General features: G+C 40.3%; 1 protein-coding gene and 1 pseudogene across 1 annotated transcript in view; one reads left to right on the top strand and one right to left on the bottom strand.

The window, feature by feature from the left end:
• Positions 1-14,794, bottom strand: part of LOC114880542 — a 30,574-nt pseudogene that overhangs the window by 10,956 nt on the left and 4,824 nt on the right.
• Positions 1-14,794, top strand: part of LOC114880540 (fibrillin-1-like) — a 99,296-nt gene that overhangs the window by 82,535 nt on the left and 1,967 nt on the right. The window lies entirely within an intron of this gene.

Genomic DNA, 14,794 nt, shown 5'->3' with positions numbered 1-14,794 from the left:
AAGTCTCGGTTCACGGGCAAGAAATTCTGAATTAGTTTCATGAAAGTCTTTTATCGTGGTCTTTCTTATCGCTCGCAAGAAATTGTCCATTTTTTCGTATCCGTGTCCGAGATACGATCGTTTTTCAACGAAACCGCGAGGGAGAAAAGTGTATCTTGGCAAAGTAAAGATCTACCACGTTCTCCATCTTCGACTGATCTCTTATGCAAAGTTTCGAGCCTCAAAGCGTAACATCGATAAATCGCTAATCGCTTCACAATGCATCGGTATTGATTCAAGAAACCAATTTCCTACTATAACTCGATTGCCCGTTCCAATCACTCTCGAAGGTGTTGCAAAGGCCAGCGAGAGCGGAAATGAAGTCTTGTTAGTACGCTCGTCTTACTATGAAAGCGCTAATCAGGAAATAACAGTCTCTAATAACCCCGATCGATAAGAAGAAAGCAGTACAGTACCATTTTAAAAAGTCTAACTATTATTTGAAATCATTCAGATTATTAAGTTAAATAACCGGTGACGTTCCATTCAGAATAAATCCTCTCCAGTATTCCCCATTGTTTCATCGCATTAAATCCCGTTCTATTCCATTATATTCTCGAGTCTGCTTATTCTCGAGCAATTCAAAGGAATTACACGAATCTGCCGAATTCTATCTCGAACGAAAGAACGTTCGCAGAAATTTCCAAGACGTCTTAAACAAACATCATCGACATTTAATGGGCAGAAGCGGCGAAACTAATGGAAAATATATCAAACCATCCACGATGCTATTAGTTCGGACAGTTTTCCGAACGCTGATGATCCAGAATCTTGATCCGATATTGCGGTGGAGAAGCCTATCGACCGGATTCATGTGCAGGCTAATTCGATTACCTACCAGGATCGTCTAAAGCCCTGTTATGGAGCACGACTAGGAGTAGCAGCTTGAATCTCGTTAGGACCCTCATCTCCCTATGGGGAATTGTTATCGTACTAGCCATCGAATCGACGTTTTCGAAATGAACTACAAATGCAATTACCATGCCCGAAGAAAACATATCGTTGTTATCCTCGCTGCGATATTCGATGGAAATATTTTATTTTCAAATGGGATTGCTCCAATTTTTTGGCAATTTAAAAGCTATACGTTTGATAATTAAACGCCTACGAAGATGATGTATTTTTATTTCTCCTATTTTCTACAAATGAAAGCTTGAAAGCTTGACTCGTAACGTGTCTACTTAAAAATATGTAGAGACTAAAGAGTTCTGAAAGGAGTTGATGTAGCTTAAAGAGGATATTCGAGGCAAGAAGCATCCGGCCCGAGGCTTAAACAACAAACCCAACTTCCTGGTAAATCGCTCATACGGATTAAACCACTTACCGATACAAGTTCCATCGGGGGTAGCCTCGTAACCTGGTAGGCAAGTGATGGACAAGCTGTCCAGTATAGGTTGATCCTTCAACTCCATCGGTTCCGCGCATCGGTACGATCCTGGTGTGTTGATGCAACCGTAACGACACATTTCCGTTTGCAGATCCGGCTGCACACATTCGTCCACGTCTGAAAAATAGACATCGCAATTCTTATTAAGCTGCGTATACATTAAAGACCAATGTGCAAACCTAATCGTTACCCTATTAAGTCTTAATTCGAAAGGAATGATGCATGCCTAAGTTAGGTATACCTAACAGTTGCCATACGTGGCTGAAGTGGGGGTGGTTGAGCCCACGCCTAAATTAAGTATTCCTAATAGTTGCCATATAAAATCTAAAGTCTAAATTCGCCTAGCTTTTATCTTTCACATTCAGGCGTAAATTCGCCTTTACCTTGGCAGGTTTTCCAATCATCTTTCAAGATGAACCCGTCCGGACAGAGACAAAATACTCGACCCTTGGTTGACAGACAGGTATGGGAGCATCCTGCGTTGTTGATGCTACACGGGCCTGCACCTTGACACGTGTGGTTGTCAGCTGACAGGACAGAGTCCTGTAGACCATCACAGGAACATTCGTAGCCGCCTATAGTGTTCCGGCAGGTATCCTGACAAGGGCCGTGTCCGTTGTTTAACAGACACTCGTTGATGTCTGAATAATGAGCACACATACGGTGTGGAGTAGTTCAATTTCAATTTTACCCAGTTATTCGGTGTATGTAATTGAAAAAAGATACAAGCTTCGTAGGAAAAGAAATAAATTTTAACAAATAAAGAAGAATTAAAATCATTGAAATAAATAATATAATTGAGAAATAATCTGGAATTAAACTTTAGGAGGTTAGTTATATCAAGGAAACAGTAGATTCGCCATTGTATTTACACTTGTTGCTTTTTGCAATAGGGCAAACTGTTTGCACGATCAAGTATATATGCACGTTCGAGTAGAAATCACTCACCCCTGCACGTGAATCGGTCCTCGTTTAGTTCCATCCCCTTTGGGCACACACAACGAAAGGATCCTGGGCTGTTCATACACTTAAACTGGCAACCTCCCCTGTTATCCTTGCATTCGTTCACATCTGCGTTTCAACGAATACGTGTAATTCACTGAATTTAGCTAACTTTCGTTACATTTCTCACCCCATTACTATCATATAAATGATGTCACCGATATACCACTAGAAACTACCCTATGATATTATGTAATGATCCATGATAGCTGGATTAATCGTGACTCAGAACCATGAAATTTATGCAACAGTGCATCGAGGAAAATTTTGAAACAAGATTCTTAGATATCGGAAGAATAATTTCTAATTATTTTTTTTCATTACACAGAGGATAACTTGAATTTTGATTCAGCTGATACTACTTGTTCTTCCAGTGAATTAGGAAAAACTTTGCTCTCATATATCATACATTTTCTGAAATAAAATAAAAGTTCACTTGGTTGGATTTTCAGTTGAAGTCGGCTTTTCAACAAATCCGAATTACCTGTCCTTCCAATCTGTTTGGATTAACGAGAGTTTATTGCATTTCTATCTTCTCCAGCCAACGGAATTTAATTTAATTTTTCATTTTCATTTGGTTCCAACTACTTTCCCCTCCCCCATCGGCTCGATCAAATTAACGAAGCTCGAAAATTAATTATGATGCGAGCAATATCGAAGAGCCGAGATATATAGAGGCGAATGTTTTTCCCTCTGAAACGGAATCGAATCGTTGCTTTAAACGCGGAGAGACGAGAAAGTGAAATAAAAAGTTGAAGCGCCCTTTTTCGCTGGGAAACGTACGAACGAACTTTGAAATAAAGTTTCACAGAGTCCTCGATTTTTTATGGGTAAAAAACGAATAACTATGCGTGAGAGCAAGAAAAAGGAGAGAAATGTCTGAAACGAAATCGTTGATGTTTTAATACGAACAGGAAGGACTTGTCGATCGCAGAACACGGAACCTGTCGATAACTCAACGAGTGTCCTGTCGATATTTCATCTCGAGAAATTTCTTTTCTATCTCTTTGACGGCTCTCCTTCCACCAAGTGAAATGTTCCGCCGTTTTAGTATTCGTTTCGATAGCGGAGAAGAAGGTAATGGACTTAGGAAATCGCTAACTATTCGATCAGATCGTCGTCGATCAACGTTTAAGACACCCGATGGATTTCAAAACTGATAGAGTAAAAATTAGAAGAATCTCTAATTTAAAAATAAATACAAGATACTTGAAAAAATAGTACAAATCAGACAAATTATAAATTGAAACTTAAACTTAATTTAAACTTAATTTCTAAATATTGAATTAAAATTTGTGTTTAAATAATTATTGTAGTTTCAAGATCTGCGGACATTAAGGTAATGAATGCGTCTTACCAACACATTTATCGCCTTCTAACCGGAATCCTTTGTAACAGGAACACACTGGTCTTCCGTCGACTTCCTTGCAAACGTGGTCGCAGAAAGCTTCCGCACACACCACGTCGAAATTCTCCTTGACCTTACACTTTGGCAACTCTCCTACCCATTGACGATTTCTGCAAAGCAACCTGCTGGTTGTGCTTGCCATGTAGAATCCTGGAGCGCATTCATAGTCAGCTTCCAGGTATTCGTGGCCAGGTATTGAGGACCTTGAAAAGACATTAATTCGGAACTATCTTAAATTGTACAAACTATCATTATTTTAGTTCCGCATTTAACAACGAAGACGTAGACGATGATTTAACAGAGGTAAAAAGCGCAACGATCGTAGGAATTAATTTGTTGATGGTTCACCACTCACCCCCGAAGGAGTTTGCGCAGGTGGCGGACGAAAGATAACTGATCGATACTTTCCCATCAAGATAATGTAAACTCGAAGGAAAGATTTATGATTTGGCTGGAATTAATTTATAAGCCTACGGAAAAGGAAGCTTAGGAAATGCATTCGATGCCTCTTGGATCAATTTACATCAAAAGGAATTATGTAAGATGGAATTAACTGGTGCACCGGTTGCTATCTTTTCCTTTTTAATCTCAATCCCGATATCCTTCTCACGCAAAAGTATTTTCCCTCCCTTGTTCTTCATCCCTTTGATTCAATATTTGCTCCCCGTCAAGATTTATGTGCCATTTACACTAGCGCACCCTTTTACTTCTTCGATCTCTATATTTTATAGCGGCGCCAGGTAATTCCGGCACGTCGAAGCATTGAAAAGTTCCGGCGTTTCGATCGAAAAGTTTTCCGGTTCCCCTGCAATCCCAGCTACGAACTTGTCCCGGTAATTCAGTTTTCTAACGAAACGGGGGTGGAATAGGGTGACGCATTTGCTACGCAGCCATGTGCTCGAATTAAAGAACGGCCTAAGAGAGGAGGACTTTCGAAACGACTTTCCGCTCCCGAGAATGGCTATTAGAAACGTTTTAGTCCTCGAAGGAGAAGAGGAACAAGGATTTCCAGCAAAGTTCACAAGATTGATTGATAATTTCAACCCAAGGTACTAAAGAAATAGAAGTCCTATTATCAAACTGTTTAATTACTTATCAGATGATTTTACAGTCTAAATCAACGGTCACCAAGAGATCTTCGTTTAACTCCAACGTAACCAATTCTATAGAAAGAGGATGAGTTGAATAATTCATAAGAAAAAGCACTTACTTTACATATTTGATCAACGCATGCCTCGTAAGGGGTGCAGGCACGAACGTTCCATTTATGCACGATAAATCTCCCTTCGTATCGTCGTCGTACGCTTCGGTGGTGCTCGCCGTATCCGTGCTCTTCTTTCCGTACCTCTTCGCCTCGGTTTCCTCGATTATTGGTTTACCGTGAAAATGCGATCCGGCAATTTTCCGCGGCTCGTCTTGGTCGCGTCGCGGCAGCATCGATAACTTCATACTCGACGTCATGTACGCGTTGTAATCCTTCAGGGTTCTCGCCAACACCTCGTTCTCGAGGTCCAGGATTGGAAGATCCTCCTCGGTTCTCGAGTAACCTAACATTTTATCGGCATCGTATCTCGGGCTAGCGAAGCGAACTTCGTTGTTGTAGATGGCCTGTTTGCGATCGTCCTTGTATCCTTGGGACACCGAGCTGCCGAGAATACGGTTCTCCAAGCTGGCTGGATCCTCCATTTGAGCGCGGGAGATCTCCTTCTCCAGTTGCTTCGAGAATTCCCTCTCCACGGTGTCCTCGTGACCCCTGTAACGCGAGGTCGTCTGCGTGGATCGCTTCGACGATTCGGTGGTTAGTTGATCCTGCAGATTCGACGAGGTTACACCGGTGAGATCGAGATAGGTTCCGTTCGAAGGTGCCTGTTGGTTGTCGCGCCAGATCACGTCCGACGTGTCGTTGTAACCGGAAACGTTGTCCTCGATCTTGCCGAGCATCAGAGCGGCCGGTGCATCGTTCATTCTTCTCTTGAACTTGGAATTCCTACGACCTTCTCGATCCCCGTTTGTCCTACCTCTTTTCCTCCCACGCTTTCGCTCGCGATTCTTCCTCCTCCTCCGTCGCTCCGCGCGATACCTTCGAGCCGGTGAATCCTTCGAATTTTTCGCTGCTCCTCCTCGTTTTCCACGGATCTCGTTCTCGCGAACGTCTTCGCCGGTCTCGCGTTGACGACTCGCGACGGAACTCTTCGATTCTTTGTTCCTGCGACGTTTCTTCCGGCTGCGATCGCTCGCGTCTACCCTTCGACGGTTCGTCGACGTCGATGCTGGAAAATGTTCGGGAAATTTAATTAAATATCGCGCATTCCTGACATTTTTCTTTTCTATCGACTACTATGTCATTGGCGAACTGTTCTACGCGGCTGAGCAGGTTTTCTTTTAAATTGACAAGTTGGAAACTTGTAATCATCTTGTCTTCTATAGACGCTAAAAGTGTCAGTTAGGAAGAAATTCTGAGAAGCGTAAATTGTCCTACGTTCGCGTGAGGTTATTTACAAAACGAACGAGGTAAAGATAATTATTATTACAGTTTGTTTCCAGATCTGTCAGCTTGTAAAACAGTGAATGATACTTTGTCATGCACTGATTAACGCGTTCCTAGGTTCCTTTGATAGCTGTGTTAAATTAAATCGTAAGCTACTGTTCTTTGGTATGTAAAATTAAAGCCACTTCCGTTGGCAGTGAAACGATGTGAAAATAGGTAAACTTTAATAATTATTAACACTTTGAAGTGTAATCTCAGGGTCTTTATTTCTATTCACTGTATCCTGTATGGATTATACTTTGAACAGGGATAATTTTGCAGTACAGAACACTGTGAAATATAAATTAGAAATAATTATACACCTGTCGAGATATTAGATTCTACACCTTGTAATCATTTCTACCTGACAGATGTATCTATTTTATATCCCTAAATAGCTTGCTTTTGTTTTCTTTTGTTTTTCACTGAAAATTAAGTAGAGTAAGCGTGGGACACTTTCGGTCTGATTTGAAAAGCAAACATTTTTACTCACTGACATTCAAAGCCGACCAAAGGGACGAGTTGGAAGCACCTTCTGGTGGAAGGAGTGCCTTGTCCCTATTTCCGTCTGCCCGAGGCGACGTTTCCGCTTCCGTCTCCGGCACCTCTGCTGCGTTACGAGACGAGAGAGAGCTGCCGCTCTCATCGAGCGCCTTTTTACCCTCGAGAGACGCATCCCAGCTAATGGATAACACAGCCACCGTTTTTTTCTCTCCTCTTTCCTTTTTTCCCATTTTTTTTTCTTTTTTCTTGTACTCGCGACAAAGTGGAAAGACTATAGTTCGTACGCTCAGTAACTCTCCCTTCAGCATGCATAACTCCGTGTACCTCTTTAAGTTACCCTTTTTAAAATTTCACCCGTGAAAAGCAGCTCCTGCTAAGTTTCTACTAGAACGGTCCTCCTACCTCGAGCACCGTTCGCCTCGATTAGCCTGATCGACTTGAAAATTTTAAGTGCCGCGTTTCTAATTTCAGATTCTGTCGCTTCTTTTTCAATTTTCCATTAGAAATCTTCGATTAGTAGCTTTAAGTTCGTTCGTTATATTTCCTCCTGGCTTCATTTCTGTCTTAATTAGAAATTCTACGATTGTCCTATATTTTTACTCTTACCCTGATTAAGAATTCCGAGGTCTTCTTGGAGCATCTGCGATATTCTCAAGAAAATTAATTTGAAAATCTTCTGGTAGACATTTTCGTTCGTGGTCTGATTAAAAATTTTAATTAATTAGAGAAACTTCAATGTATCAAGCTTTATTTCACGATTTGTCTTCGCGATTGATGTTATTTTGAAATAAAACCAGGTTTACTTGAAACAATTGACATCGTTCCACAAATATAACAGCCGGCCTTGGCAATTAACGAGACGGTTCGCTTATTATCTCTACTCTCGTAGACACCAGTTACACATTCCTAAGGGAGGCTAGGACAACTGTTCTCAGTGTCATCCTGCAGGTTTCCGCGACGTTTATCGTACCCGATTTTAAGGTGATTAAATTATCGAAAACGAACCCATCGTTTTATCGTTTCCGATTTGAGAATTATCGACATTTCAAACTGTGACAATCTAGAATACTTACACGTACGACTGATCTGTGTCGTCAGTTTGCAGATCGTCTCGTAGATCACCTACTTTCCTCTCGTCGAATTGATTCCGCGGTTCCGCGTTCTGACAATCTCCTGCAAACCAGAAAGATCATTCCAATCAGACTTTCAAAATCCAGTATAAAAATTCAGAAAAAGAATCGAGAAATGACGCAACGCTTATCTTCTTCAGAATATAAATAACTTTTCGTAGTTTCATATTTAGATATTGTTGACGCTTTTATAGCCGCATATTTTATGGAGTTAATGGATCTAGTAAATTTAGATTCCATTTTATATCAAGAAATAGATTTTATATCGATAGAATTATATTTGGAGGCTTGTATAGCTTGTTCCATAAATTATCAGGAATATTTTTCAGATGATTTTACGAACTATCAATAGAGGTTCGATTGAAAGTAAAATATAAAATCGAGAAAAAGCAATTAACTTTTCTAGTTTGCTGTTATTTATTGATAGAAAAAGAGAAAAGAATGAGAATAGTGGGGAAGCGGAAACAAGGGTCGACGATGTGCTGGGAAACAGAGGGAACGGGAGTTTCCATTTCCGTGCTGTAGGAAGTTTCGAGCTAGCCGAGGAGGAAAGTTTTCCCAGTTCGAGATCTTGAAGGCACACTTCGGTTCTGCTCGAACTCCAGCCCGGAAGTCAATGGAAGCCGCGGCACTTTGCGATGCACTGTGCAAAAGTACTTGCATATACCAGTTGCCACACTCGGTTCCACCGGTTTTTCAGCTCGATATTGAACTTTTTATCGGCCGCGTGCGAACGGAAAACGACGGGGAAACAAAGCGCAATAGTCGTTCAGCTCGCGGGGAATGCTCGCGAAAATCGTAGCGTTTCGCGAATTACCGATCAAATTTCCTTATAGAACTTCCCTTTTTTCCCTTCGCCGTTGGAACAGGTAAAACGTTCGCAAGGATAATTGAAAGGAAAAAAGAAAAAAAAGAAAGGAAACAGAAGGAACCTGTGAAGTGTAACGAGCTCGTTGGAAATGAAATTGCTTCGAGGATAATTGTTATACTTTCTTAATTTGTAGCAGGGAAATAATGGAAACGGGTAAAGAGAATGAACGGCTTTCTTCGTAAGGGAATTACTAAACCATTATAAGTGTCTCGGATAAATTGTTACTCCCCTTATTTCTTAACTCTTTCAAATGCTCACCGAACGAAAGTCAAACGTAAAAGAATCTGAACAATTTCTTCTGTCATTAGGAAATTGGAAAAGTTATTGCACGTAATAGAAAAGTGAGATTGCAACGCATCGATAGGATTCTATTGAAAGTATTCGATCACATTGAACGATTTATATTTCACCAGCTTTTAAATTACATCTTGAAGATACAACGGTATATTAATAGAAATAATTCAAGAATTGAAAATTGTTTTCTATTTCCTATTTACCAGTTTGAAAGTTAAACAAATTTCGAGTTCGATTTGATGGATCGCAGAGAAATAACAGAAGCGGAAATAATATTAGATTGACGGGAAATTCGATTTTCTCTCTGCGTCCGCTTAATCTAACCGCATGAAAAACGTAAGCTGGTTACAGAATAACACCGAGCATAGTCTTTGAGAACCCTGTACAGGTACAACCGGAACGTCTGATAAAGTTATAAATTATGGTACATTGGCCTTCGAAGCTCGTCGAGGTCGTTCAACATGGGATAGGTCAGTCGTTGGCTCTAAGTCATTCTAAGGGAGCTTGTACCGCTCCCACCATCGATTTTACGTGAACCGGAAATATAATGGGACCGATCTGATTCGGATTCCGGCGACCGAACGTGTGGAATGTTATGAACCTGGTCATGAAGTGGACGTGAAACTCGTTACCTATGCATTATGGAAGAGAAATTGACGAAAGTGAAGAAAAGGAAACTAGAATAATACCTCGATCGTCCTCTCGATACCTCTTCTCCTCGATAAATATTTAACGACTCGAATTTATTTGATGGAACGTCGAAATAAAAGAATTTCATTATTTTCCAGTACATTGGATAAATAATTTCGAGCTGAAAAAATGAAAATGAATTGCGCTCTAAAATCAGGATGAAATCTCTCTCCGTGGTCCGCCGTTTATTTAATAACTAATTTCAGCGAAATGATTATTTATTCGTCTGCATAAAATTCGCTTGGCCTTTCCATTTTCTACCTTTCATAGAACCATTAACGCAAATTATTCGTCAACTAACAAAAATATTGGAACATACGCAGAGAACTAAATTGAAATGTTTCCACGGCTACGTGGCTTCGGATTTTTGAAAATAAATATTTTCTTTAATTAGTGGTATTACGCAAGTTCAAAGGATATTTCAAACGGCGAAATGTTTGAAACTTTGAGGGATGGTATGAAATAAATCATTCATCATTGACGCGGAGTTAACATGAAAGTTCCATTATCTCTCTTAAATCGTGTCATTTGATAAAAAAGGCTTGTAAATCATTAAAAGACGTTTCCTTTTAATATCAAAAATATATCACAATATTAGTAATTAAATTATAATTTCACTCTTAAAATATTCGACGTTTCCAACAGACGAAACGAAATATGTGTCGCTATGACGAGCGCGATGAAATATGGCGTGTTTCGTAACCCTTCGAGATATTTATCTGAGATCACCGGTTTATATAAAACAGCATTGACAAAGCGTCGTTTATAGAAGTTTCAGGTCAACGCGTACGACGACCGCGATTTGAAGTTCTCTACGACCGAGCCGAGACGCGGCATTAAGTAAATCCACCTCGAAGGAAATGAGGAAACGCTTACGCGTTTAATTCATACGTAATTACTTCTCCCCTTGTTCGCGTAGGAATTAACCTCGTTATACGATGAAAACTCTAGGATATTCGTTTTCTTTCACCTACGAATCGAAGTGAATTCATTGGACGGATTATTAATGGCATCAGCCGTTCGTTTCATCCCTTTCTATTAGACTTCCGTCGTTTCGATGCGCATCAATGACCGATGTTCTTTAGAGAAATCGACATCGATCTCGAGGTAAGAGACTGATTAATTGATTATCCTATCTTTTCATCGTTTCATTAAGCCTGTTCCAGAGGAGGAGGAGGGAATATTGGCAGGGAATGGAGCATTCCCTTGCCATTTTTCTCTATCGATCATTTACTCCCGCGACTATTGCGTACACATCGGCAAAGTGCCGGCGGCTATTCGATTATACCGATTCCTCGACGAATGAGAAATCCTCTCCTTTTTTTTTCGTCCCCTCCCTCTCATCTTCTCTTCGTGCCACGAAATGAAATTTCTTCTCCCGACGGTGCAATACCGCTGAAAATCGTAGCTCTTGAACGTCACCCGGCGTCGAGGTAAGTCCTGATAAGGGGTATGAAGGAAGCTTTAAGGGGACCGTGTCACCGGGATAGCTGGTTGATGAAAAAATTCCATTACCTTCTCTGGCTCGGCATTGTTACAGGCGAAAGATAAATTTCTCCGTAGGCTGTGACCGCGGATGGTATCGGCAATCGTAGAAACAAACCGTGGAAAAATTACCCCTTTCCCTCGGTCGAAAAATGCGGGTGCACTGGCCTTCTTTGTAAAAGAAGCAAAACTTCTTTTGTCGTTCCCCAGATTTTTGGCGTAGCTCGCAGAGATTATATATAGCGAACGATACCAGGAACTAGAGTTCAATAAAATCGAACGCGCGCTATTTGCGAGCTAGATACTCGGATCAATAGCGTTTTTCAGGTGAACGCGACAGGAATTCGTTTAATTCTTATTGCTTAACAGAGAAGCACGTACATGATTTTTTTGTTTCTGTTTTTTATCAATTACCTAGGTACGCTCTTTACGGTTGATTAAAATTATAGGTCACACCTTAATGAATATAGAGCAATTCTTTTTTTAATTGGAAGCTTCACGATAAAGCTAAATCAATGAATTCTACTATTTGCTTAAAAGTAAATCGGGCTCAATTATTGTTAAATCAATTATTAAGTCAAGTATTATTATTTGAATATGATTTATGCATATAAATCAAGTTATATCTCTAAAATAATAAAAGATAGAATGAAATGTCGTTAGAATGTCTCTCCCCAAAATATCTTTTGATTTAATCAATTTTTAACCCAAGTATCTTAATATCAATCTTATAAGGAAACGAATGAAAAGTTTAATTTAAAAGTCTCCTGTTAAAAACATGCGATATGAAATTTTAGGTACGAGACAAACAGAGAAAGGGAAATAAAAGTGCAACCCCGAGATCCAATAATTGCTTTCATCGCGATGCAAAGCAAACGCGTACCGGAAAGTTTTCATATCTCATCGAAGATATGAATTCCACCCTTTTTCCAACTTACCGTTCGCTTTCCAGTAGGAAAAATTAGCCCTGGTAAAAAGTGTTAACGAGTCGAAAGGAAACTTTAGATTTTCCCACACGGCCATTACAGCCGTGTTTCTGTCAGGAGGGTAAAAAAAAAAGAAAGAAAGTTAAACTAATTTCGTAATTTCTTTCGTTACCTGACCAACCCAGGGATGGAGGTTAATTACGCCCCTGGCTTGTACGTTCGTTTCACACTTAACTAAAACTTCTCGTTGGTGTGTTTAAAAGTAGCCGTAAACAGATCACGATCGACGACTGTGTGAGAAACTGTGATGGAAAGCGAAGAGCAAAGACAAGGGGGCTGTTAATTACCCTTAGGAACGATTGGGATTTTAGCGAATTTGGTAAATGAAGAAGAGTATCCTTTGCAATTGTTATAAAACTAATAAGTCTACCCGAATATTCTCAGTCTAATAATAGTTTCTATCGCTGATTCAGCGAAAGATCCCCAACTTTCATCCCCCTCGTCCTTAATCTTTCATATCGAATACCATCTCTAGGAACGGTCATTCGGAATCGTAAAAAGTATCATAAAATCGTGGACACGTAGAAATTCGCGTTGACGAAGTAGGAGCCACGTTGGCCCCTTCTTGTCCGAGGGTTTAATTAAACTTTCGCTACGGATTCGCCAATCTCGCGTACTCGCTTACAATGGTGAAACGAACGAATTACTCTCTATCGCCGTCGGCGGCGTCGCTTTGTTCGACGCTTTAATCGTTTTCATCTGAAGCGATTCTTTCCTTCATTGCGATGCCTTCTGCTGCTTCTCTTTCTGGCCACGTTTCCTGAAAGGAAACTCTCTATCGGACGGGCAACGGTGAACCCACCCTTAAGCGAATTATAAAATCGGCCAAATGGAATCGTTCCAGATGGGTACGTCTTTTTATTTCTCCCTTAACACCATTTATAATCATTTTGTATGTTTATTTTATGTATAAATGTTAAATAATTTAACGAATATGTATAATCAATATTTAATTAAGTATCATGTTTTTGATTAATAGAAAAATAATTAGTATTTCTTTGATGCGATGAGGGTTGCAGCCCCTCCAGTATAAAAAATGAAAATTCCTATTTAATTATCGTTGTTCTAGAAAAATTTTAGTAGCTCGTTTGAATTGTACCCAGCTGCGTTCCCATCCGATGTTTGATCGATAAGAAATGTCTAATCAAATCGAAATAAGAAGAAAACGATGAGATTTCGCGTTCCGATATTATATCTCCGGTTCCTTTCTCGAACAAAACAGACGAGGGAGGATCAGACGAGTAGAATAATTATTTTCGAATCTCCGAAAGCATCCTCGCCGAAGTAACGCGAACTTCCAACGAATCGAGGCTCGGCAGGGGTGAAAATGTTCCATGAAAATCTGGAATTTGATCGCAGCTGGCGTAGAATCGAGCCGGTTGCATCGCCGACGATTCTGCGCCACGAAAGTATTTCCAGTTCGGTCTTAATTACATGTTTGGCTAACGAAGTTGCTTCTTAAGTCAAGTAAACCGTGGCAAGTGTTGCGGCCCCGGCAAGTCTGTACTTACTTTCGACCGACAGATACTTGGAAAGCACGTTCAACTTAAACGCGAGAAAGGAGCACCCTCTGCTAGATGCACCCTCTAACCATGAAATTAACCCGTAGAAGAGTCACGATTTTCCTCGTGCACCAGTTCGCCGGGAACCGTGAACCGTGGGATTATTTTTATTGAAAGGAACGGTAAATCCATCGAGGTCGATAATCATTTTCTTTCTGAATAGACGGGGCTCTTTCCTGGTCCATTTTTTAACGTAAACGTTTGAACAGCACCGCGAGGATGAATTTCGGTTACTTGATCGAAAAGTGAAGCGGTTTTTAAATAGAAATTGAGGATGCACGTTGCGATAGCATCGGGGAATGGAAATTTTACTGACACCGTTCGCTACCCCAGTGAAAACTCGACTCTGGTTCCACCCTTTTCCTCTTCGAGGAATTTTGTAGCTCGAATTTTTCATTGCTCCGTGTATTTTAAAATGTCAAACGGGGAAGAATACATTTTTGTATTCAGGGCTTTCTCCTATTCGCACCAGCGCAACCGTCTTAATTAACCGGTCAGGTAACCCGGCGAAAAGATGAAAAAGTAGGATGGAAAGGAAGAAATGGAAAGTCTTGTCCCGGCATTTTCAGCAGTCTTAAGTACTCTGAACTCGCTTCTAAGTAAAGCATGGAAGTATACGTTTCTTTGTCTAGTTGGCGAGCCTGGAAGTTAATCTGAAGGTTTAAGAGGAAACGAGAGAAAAGGATGAGGCACGGGAGAGGGTTGAAAAATATCTTCCTTCTCGTCGCTTTCTCAGCGAGATATTAAATGTTCAAAAGATTCATTCAAATGCAGTTCTACTTTAATAGTTTCCAATCGTCTTTGAACGGATTTTCACGACGAATTTACTTCCGTATTTTTCAATAAATTTTTAACCTTCTTTATTATTAGCGATAATATATATTAATAATCAGGGTAATAGAATTAATT

Source organism: Osmia bicornis, chromosome 11 (genome assembly GCF_907164935.1).
Source record: "Osmia bicornis bicornis chromosome 11, iOsmBic2.1, whole genome shotgun sequence".
Classification (NCBI taxonomy): Eukaryota; Metazoa; Arthropoda; class Insecta; order Hymenoptera; family Megachilidae; genus Osmia; species Osmia bicornis.
The sequence above is the reverse complement of the archived record's forward strand: the minus strand, read 5'-3'. Positions and strand labels throughout refer to the sequence as shown.